Below are 9,190 nucleotides of genomic sequence, written 5' to 3'. Positions count from 1 at the left end.
TGTTAGATGTTTTTGCTCAGTGGATGTCTAGAAAGCAATCATTTTTTGTGTAATATGCAATATTTACATACTGCACATTGGAAATTTATGATTCAGCTGCATATTTTAAGTGATGTATAATGTGATGTATAATGGATAATATTTATTTCAAAGTGTACAAGGTAAGTTTTTTTTGTGATTTAAAAATGTGAATGTAAATTCAGAGTTTGACAATCTTGTACGTTGTTCAGCTTTAATTGTCTTTAAAAAATTTTCCTACAAAAAGCTGATAAACTGAAAAACTTTTGAAAGGAATGATCGAAATACTTATAGTCTTTTTTATCTGTAGAATAAATCTTGATGGAGATTTCTGACCAAAAAAAAATGGAGACTTCCCTAAAAAATATTTTTGTCATAATTGCTTAGGACTTAAACATTTCTAGATGGTGACTAAAAGTTTCGCCAGTGTAACCAAAAATAATTTTTAAATATATCATCATTCATTTAGTAAACTTGAGCACTGGTTTATATTACATAATTTTGGCAGCTCTGTTGTGCATAATCTTCATTACATAAGAGCACTGCTTTTTCTTAGATTTTTTATCAACACATTCTATAATCAGTTTATATTGGTGTTGTTCATGCAGGATATATCACTATCAAACTTCCGTTATATTTGGCGTCTCCTGCTAAGAACGATAATTCATGTCTAAGGGCAATAATCCGTGCCTTATTTCCGGTTATAGGAACGATAACTCCTACACTTCCGGTTTCGGCGTCATCATAATAATTTGTCGTGATCGATACCTCTCGATTGTTTTTTAAGCTCCAGTTACGTACAAGGTAGGTTATATTTTGTTGATTTTATTTAAAAGTGTTCAGGAGAGTGTAATTTTAGGAGGTTTTATGAAGAAAGGTGTATTACTTTCGATTTTCGATGATGCAATGATGTTGATTAAATGTAGATAAATTTTTATTGATATGTCATGGTCAGTGGACATGAATTTTACTATAGTTATATTTTCTTGTAGAAAATAGTGCCAATCCACCACTCTTTATAGTTCTAAAGTTATAAGCAGCTGTACTGCATACTGTATAAAAACAGTAATTAACCTACATGTTGGTAAGTTGCATTTCTCATGTATGCAGCCTTTATTTCATTTTTGTTTAATCCCCAGTAAATTTTTAACATGTTTAAAATACATAATTCAAATATGTATATTTAAGAACACATTCTATTATTACAGTATTTATGCATGTATACTCTTGGTGATGGGTCCCTAGGTAGATATAGATAAACCTCTTCTGTTTCCTGTTTATTTATCCTGTACGTTCTGGAGTTTTTGTTTTTTCTTCATTTATATTTAATACATTAACTGTGCATGATGAGTATTTACAAACAATTCCGTGCATTGCCTTTTAAATCACATTCAACGAATCCTCTGCGAAGAATTACAAGAAAAAGTGCCGCAGCAGATGAATTGAATTATTTTCCACCAGAAGGACATGTTTCATTACCTATCAATAGTTATACTTGTTTATATTTTGGTGGTGCCAGACGAGGGCAAGAGAGCACTTGGAGTATGTCAAACAAATTGTACAAAGTATCCTTTGATGTTGATGACAATGATGTCAATGTTGATAGTATATCTGAAATTAAGCTTTCAGGTGGGCAGTTTCCACACTTGCAGTCAAGTGCTGGTTTTTATATTACACCTCAGAATTGTTTATTTGTTTGGGGTGGTCTCAATTTGTCATGTTTTTCTATGTCAAATGAATTGTATATTGTCAAATTAAATGACAAGAAAGGTGTAGTTGAAATTGTACAGCCACCAGGTGGCATTTCTTTGCGAGAATTAGGGGGTGAAATTCCCTCCGGTAGGTGTGGACATACACTTACACATATTTTTAATTGTTGTGTCATTTTACATGGTGGCGTTTGTTTTCCAAACAGAAATACATGTGTTGGTTCATCTTTATTTACAAATGTAACCAATGATAGTAGTTTTTATATGTTTGATTTTGAAAGTCTCTTTTGGACCAAACTTTCTGTGTCTGGACCTGAGCCAAGAGCTTATCACACTGCCAACATTATGGATATCAAAGGTATGAGGTCTATTGTGTATATTGGCGGTGTTACAAAGACTGAAAATGATCTTCGCAGAATACCGTTATCAAATGTACTTATTTTGAAGATGGATTCTGACAAGCATTTTTACACAGAAATTTTAATATTTGCCAATTAAATTCTCCTGCTGTTGGTGTTTCATACCATTCAACAGAAGTGATTGGCCCACACATATTTGTTGTTGGAGGGGTGGATGAGAATAATCTTCAAGGCAAAAATTCTGTTTCAATATTAAATGTAGAAACATTTTCATGTGAAGATATTCAGTTTGACCAGTCTTTTAGGTCAGCTGGTCATTCAGTATGTACACTGTCTGATGATTGTTTGATGATATGTGGTGGTATGCATTTGCAATATTTTGTTTTTACTAGTAAGCCAATGGTACCAAGTCCATGTGATTTTGAAAATGATTGTAGAATTATTGAATCCACTGAAACATCTCCAATATCTTGGATTCAGTGTGAGGGTACTTGTAAAAGATGGTTACATCAATTTTGTGTTGGAGTTTTAGATATCGACATGAGTCGTAAAAGATTTATTTGTACTACTTGTTCTAAGACATCCAGAGGTAAGAAGAGGAAATCTCTCACATGATCATTTTTACAATTGTTTTAAGGGCTTTTACTGTAGATAGCACCTCCTGTTGTTTTTTGCTTGTTATTGACTGAACAAAGAAATAAGATCATTATCGTGTTTCAATGTGCATATATTTATATCTATTTGTATGATCATATGAATGTATAACTATTGGACAGGCACATTGAACTAAATGCATACAAGAATCTAAGTTTCTGAGTAATGTGTCATATTGATCTATATACATTGATCTATTTACATATATATACTTTTATATACAAACTTGTTAGGGGCATTTAAACTACTCCTTAATAACACATAAAATGTTACATAATTTGGTTCAAATACATGTAACATGTACATGTAAAAGTATAAATTTGAAAAATTTCAAAAGAAATCTATTATGATCATGAACAAAGTTATTAAATGAAATAAAATGCTCTGCATGATCATATTGTAGTGAAATATTCATTTGAAGATTTACAGAGTAGTATTTAGAAGTGGACAAGTTCTCTTATTATGACCACAAGTAAAACACAAAGAACAACGAATTTTCTTGTGCTCAACCTCAGCAAGCTTAAAAAGAGCCTTGCTGCTATAAAGCCAATGAAGTTTTAAAACATCACACAAACTGCCGTAGGTGTTTCCACGTCGGGAAAGATTTTTTCTAAAATGTCTAAAAAGTTTGTTGCCTGCCTCATTGCCCTCACTACTAAAAGCCCCTATTGACCCAGGCCCATTTGGGTCTTCTATAAGTTGCTGGACATGTTCAATAACTTTATGTAAATAATTAGGCCACTCTACATAATCAAAATTTTCAAGTAAAAGAGTCCCCATTTCAACAGCATTTTTTTGTAATTTTTTACATCTGATGGACATTCTTTCAGAGGATCCTTACATCTATAAACTTTCCTAAGGTTCAAAAATATATCCAAAACAGAAGACAGATTTTCTTTTCTGACAGAATCTGAAATAAGTGCCAACAAAACAGAATGAGGCGTTTCAAAAAGGGTTCTGGCATAATTACCAGGCATCATAAGCTGGGGATTAATACCACAGTTACATTTCATATGATTATCAAACAAAGACTCTGCATTTTGAACTAATGATTTGACATCTTGTGTAAGCTCCCATTTAGTAACACCAGCTATTTCACGAACAATAACTTTCTTAAAAAACTGTCCTAAATTAATATCTGCATGTGTGGCATCTATACCTTTCTGAATTGGTTCAATTTTTGTAAGTGGGGCAGATTTGACACCTTTTGAAATTTTTTTCAATTCATTTTCTGATAAAGAGTCTGGATTAACACGTAAAATTTCTGCAATTTTTGTACATTCAGAAACAGACCTGTTAATAACAAAAGATCCAAGACATTCTTTTGCAGATTGTTTATCTGCATCACATAGTGTACATAAATATTTCGACCCACTACCCTGAAGACCAGAGTCTCCCCTATCTCTCTTTTCATCAACCATAGAATTGAAAAATGAAAATTTATGGAACATCCAACCCTGTTTTGTTTTAACATGCATGCGATTTTGCATCAAAATTTCCCTTTCATTTTCAATAGGTAAAATACAAACAACATTTGACACATGATTGTTTTCATCCGAAATAGATTCTAAAAGTGGTCTATTTGTTCTTACACTATTTGGCAATGGCTCATTAAAAACGTCATACATTTTGCCTTGATATTCTGCTTCAATTTTGACAATACAGAAGGAAAATCTAAAAGCTTTGTCTGGTAACATTTTATAATCTTTTTCTCTATAAACAGAAACTTCACCCATTCCGTCACACCCATCTTTAACAGTTGTATGAAAAAAGACATTCTCAATGTTTAACCCATGATTTTCTAAACTATTTGTAATTTCAGACTCTAGTTCTTGCAGGGTAACAGAAAGAGCTTCAAAATATGAAAACCTAGCTCCCATACAGTTTGGAGTTGCCATCTCCACAAAACCTGGCATAAAACATTCATTGATATTGAGAGGCTCTGTGTGAGGGTTTTCACAGTTTTGAAATAGTACATTGCCCTCATTATTAACAACTTGAAAAATAGCCGCAGAGGGCATAAACAAACTCTCACAACTTTCCATTTTACATGGGGCTTGAAAAACATGAACATTGTTTTGGGAAAGAAAATCATACTGGGATCTATATTGTCCCTTACTTTGTAAAAGATCAACACGAATTGCAAGACATTGTTCTGGAGACAGAGTGTTATCATTTCCAAGCCACAAATTCTCAACTTGCTTCCAACGTGGATCATTAATATCCCTCAAATGGTCTTTTAACATAAAAAACAAAACATCAGACTTGTTCTCTTCTTGCATTGTACAAAATTCATTGACTTGAGATATAAGAGGTTTCAGACGTTTATGACGTGTATGCTTAGCAGAGACAGAATGAAGAGGTAATTTAAACACCTTGGGTTTGGTTGTGACATCATACAAAAATTTTGTAGCTCTCATTGAACAGGTACTTTCATGTTCATCTATATTTCTAATCAACAGGGAATTTGAACATTTTGCATGAATACAATGCACTAACAATGTATCATAAATTTGGAGAAGCTGACCATGGAGGGGGGACACCTCACTCTCATCAAGTAAAGATCTACAGACAGGACATGCACTTGACAAAGCAAACCAACCAAAAATGCATTCCTTACAAAAAATGTGACTACACTTTGAAATGTAGGGGTCAACTGGGACACCTCTACAAACTGTACACATAAAAGATTGTGCAACTTCTGCATTACAGAAGCGCTCCACAGGAATACTTCTAATAACAACATTTTTGAACATTTCAGATGCAGAAGCAGAAGAAGAATCATCAACAATTGACAATTTATCTACATGAGGAAAAGGGGAACTATCTACAGGGGGACAAATGGAGCATGATGATGAACCTGATGGATGATCTACACAAACAGACTTATTTACAAGGGGACAAAATGAGGATGAAGATGGACAGTCAGAGGATGTGATGTCTGTCGTCTCTGTCGAAGGTCTTGACTTGTCTTTGTCCGCGCTGTGATAAGAGTGCTCTTGTCGGATGAAACTGTTCTTTTGGGACTGTGATGGGACGTTAAGCTTTCTCTTTAATATTTTCTTTGGTCTGCCAGGTTTTACAAAACAAATGTCACAACTGTCTGAATGAGGCAAAAATTCATGCAAAACAGGTAAATTAACAATAATGTCATCTTCAGCTTGGCTGTGTCTTGTCAGTCGTAGTCTACACGCGGTGCAAATTCTAGAAGGATGAATATTGTTAGAGTCACTGTCAATGTCAATGTTGTAAAGGGAGGTAATGGCAGTCTTGAAGTTTTCTTTGGGATGGGATTTTGAATTCACAGGGATTTTAACACCACAGAGTCTGCACATACACTGTAACTTTATTTCATGCTCCATTTCTGTAGAAGAAATGAAATAAAATTTCATATAAATTTTCTATTTTTTTTAAATCATCTTTTACACAATGTAGCAAATTAGTATGTTTATATGCAACTCCCTGATATACTGTACTTTCCATTAAAAGAGGACAACCATCTTATTCTGAGGGGAAGCCTAACAGAATTTTGAATAAATTAACTAGCCTTTGTAAATGTTGAAAATTAATTGTCTAACTGTAGTTGGCCTGAAACAAATAATCACTTTTTTTTTTTGCTTGTCAATATCTTCAATTGATGAAAATAATCTATCCCGAAAATATTGCCAGCCCCTGGTATATTGAGTGGTTGTCTCCTAATATAATCAATAATAATTTTTTTAACTGTTGCATATGAACAAACTTATTTGCAACATTTTATGTACATTTATGTGCTCAGAGAAGCTAGAAGTACAGAAAACTCATTATCTTTTACCAGATAACTTGATGACATTTATGAAATGAACAGTCTGATTAAAATCAAACCTTTACCAGCTCCTTTTCATTTTGATTGTAGTATGACACTCAAAATAAAGAGGAACTAGTAAACGTTTTATTTTAATCAGACTGGAAACTGAAAATCCAATCATCAAGATATATAGAGAAAGATAAAGACTATTCAAATACTTCAATACTTCTTAAAAATTTACCATGGGTGCAAACTAGAAAGCAAAAAGTTTTAACAAATGTTGAGCAAGGCTATAGGTCCGTGTCAAAAGTGAAAATAATTTTATAAATATTTTTCTCTATAAATTTCATTGAAAACAACATTTTGTAAAATCACTGGCAAATGGTCAATATTTTTCCAACTTGTTTTTATCAACTACAGCAATTTTTTGGATTATCAGAAATTTAAGAAATTTGTTGCAAAATCTGTTAACTAAGATTTTTTGTAATACCTGTACCCTGTAATTTTACAAAATGTTTTCAATGATATTTATAAGAAAATAATTATCTTCACTTTTGGCACGCATCTGTAAGTGTCAACATTAATTTATGATACTTTGTAAGTTTGCATGTAAAATGCATATCTAAAAATGCTCGGAATGACTTCAAATTAAACTTTAGAAGGTGTTTAACTGCATGCATGCAGCAGCAGCTTTTACTGCAATATATGTTTGAATAAATTATAAGGACACTGACTATTCTCGAAATATTTTTTTTTTTCATAAAGCACAACTTCCCTGTATATTTTTTTAGTGGTTGTTGACTTTATAAAGAAAAGAAATATTTTGTGAAAAGCCCATGAACTTTAAAATATGATATTTTAAAAAATGTTGAAGTCCAAGGCAGGTGGTCTGAAGAATTTTCAACAGGTCAACAATAAAGTACATGAAATACTATCTCAGTATATGAACTATTGAGACAACACTTGGCAGTATATTATTAAGTGTTTGTACAATATTCTTTAATGATTTTTTATTCACACAGGGCATCAGAACACGTTATATGATGTAAAAATGTTGTCCTTTCCTTCATTCTGCAATAATGCTATAGGTATTTCTACTTTATAAGACTCAGTTTGCTAATTCATTTGCTATCAGCGGCCATTTTTACTTAAATTGTACCAAGAGTTTTGAGTTTCAATGAATGTGTAACCATGTTTATCGGTAGTGTACCCAAAAAAACAAAAATTTTCATGAATCTACGTGTCCTATATGACCTTGGTAAAATTATCTCTTTTCACACAAAAATTTCATAAAGCAGAATAAAATATGTAAAAATTTATTTAGATTAGCATATTTTAATCACAAAAAAGGCACCGGAAGTAAACAATATCATTTTTAAATTACCCTTTCAAACTTTTCTTTCGGACGATTCAAACTCAAGTCATACCATCGGGTTCGTTATTGTGTGTACTTCCTGTTTTAAGCTATTGCGCAATAATACGAAAATAGGGTAACATTCGGTACCCCTTGCGCATCTAGCATATCTCATAGTTATCGATCTGAAGCGGAGTGTGGAGAGCACCCGTGACGTCACAGTTCTAATGTATTGTTTTTAAATATGGCTGACTGAGCAGGAGACGGGAAGTTTGATAGTGTATATATTAAAGCAATAGTATTATCACACAGCAGTGTATGAGCTAATGCATGAGAGATAACTCTTGCCGTCTTGAACAACCTAGTTTCTGAAGATCTCTAATATCTATTCTTCTGTGCAATTTCTAAAAACATGACCCTGCTATCAAGAATTTTTAAAGTGTCTATTATTTTGACTTTTTTTAATGAATATTGATATATAAAAACAGCTTTGTCAAAAGTCTGCTTGATCAGAGTTTTCGTAAACAGCGCCCTCTACTGGGTTATGTTAAACATCAAGGAAAATGAACTAGGTTAACAAGAAGGTATTCAATATATTCAATTTATTAATAATTTAGTTAAATTAAATAAAAAAACTAATGAAGTTTTTCAAGAAATCTTGATATATAATACTTATTTGTAAATCTTGGAAAGAAGGCAAAATGTTTTTGAAAATAACTCAGAAACTTAGAATTTTATATGAGAGAATGCAAATATGTATGGATAAGAGTCATGACAAATCTTCAGGATATTTAAACCTTCCTTCACCCTGTATAAGTATCGCTTCTCGGCCTTTTGGCTAAGATCAAAGTGTAGTATCTGTTCTTATCAGCTTAATATCTGATACGTTCCCTACATGGGAACTACGATATTAAACTGATTTTTGGCATGAGGTGAGATGTCAGGGGCTTGCTCCGCTCTCGCCACGGGTTGGCCTGGTATTGCAGTACCTCCAGGATCGGCCCACTCCCCTTGGGGAGAAAAATTCAAACTAAATAGAAGTTAAAACTTTCCCTTTTCCCTTTGGTACCTTTCTCAGTATATTTCTTACAAGAAGAAATTGTTTCATACTGTTAATGGTTATTTTCTTCTCAATGCATTTTTTCTGACTTTGTTAGAGATATTTTAAAAATGTATGAGGGATGTGGAAAACAAGTACTTGGTTCAGGTTTCAATGTAAGAGTAAAAAAAAAATATAACTAAAACTTGAATGATGTAATATTTCCAATGTCCTTTCATACAGTACTGTCAACATAGTGTACAGTGTAAC

At 32.6% G+C, this 9,190-nt stretch overlaps 1 long non-coding RNA gene and 1 other non-coding gene across 2 annotated transcripts; both read left to right on the top strand.

The window, feature by feature from the left end:
- Nucleotides 1-688: 688 nt before the first annotated feature.
- Nucleotides 689-6,136, top strand: LOC134249491 (uncharacterized). The gene is made up of 3 exons (XR_009988290.1): nt 689-822; nt 1,011-1,102; nt 5,502-6,136. It is a non-coding gene; the product is annotated as an uncharacterized LOC134249491 (long non-coding RNA).
- A 2,563-nt stretch (nt 6,137-8,699) lies between these two features.
- LOC134249492 (U2 spliceosomal RNA) lies at nt 8,700-8,892 on the top strand. Its single transcript, XR_009988291.1, has one exon. It is a non-coding gene; the product is annotated as a U2 spliceosomal RNA (small nuclear RNA).
- The last annotated feature ends 298 nt before the right edge of the window (nt 8,893-9,190 follow it).

Source organism: Saccostrea cucullata, unplaced genomic scaffold, assembly GCF_032062105.1.
Source record: "Saccostrea cucullata isolate Sc308-1 unplaced genomic scaffold, CSIRO_AGI_Scuc_v1 ctg17190, whole genome shotgun sequence".
Taxonomy (NCBI): Eukaryota; Metazoa; Mollusca; class Bivalvia; order Ostreida; family Ostreidae; genus Saccostrea; species Saccostrea cuccullata.
The sequence above is the reverse complement of the archived record's forward strand: the minus strand, read 5'-3'. Positions and strand labels throughout refer to the sequence as shown.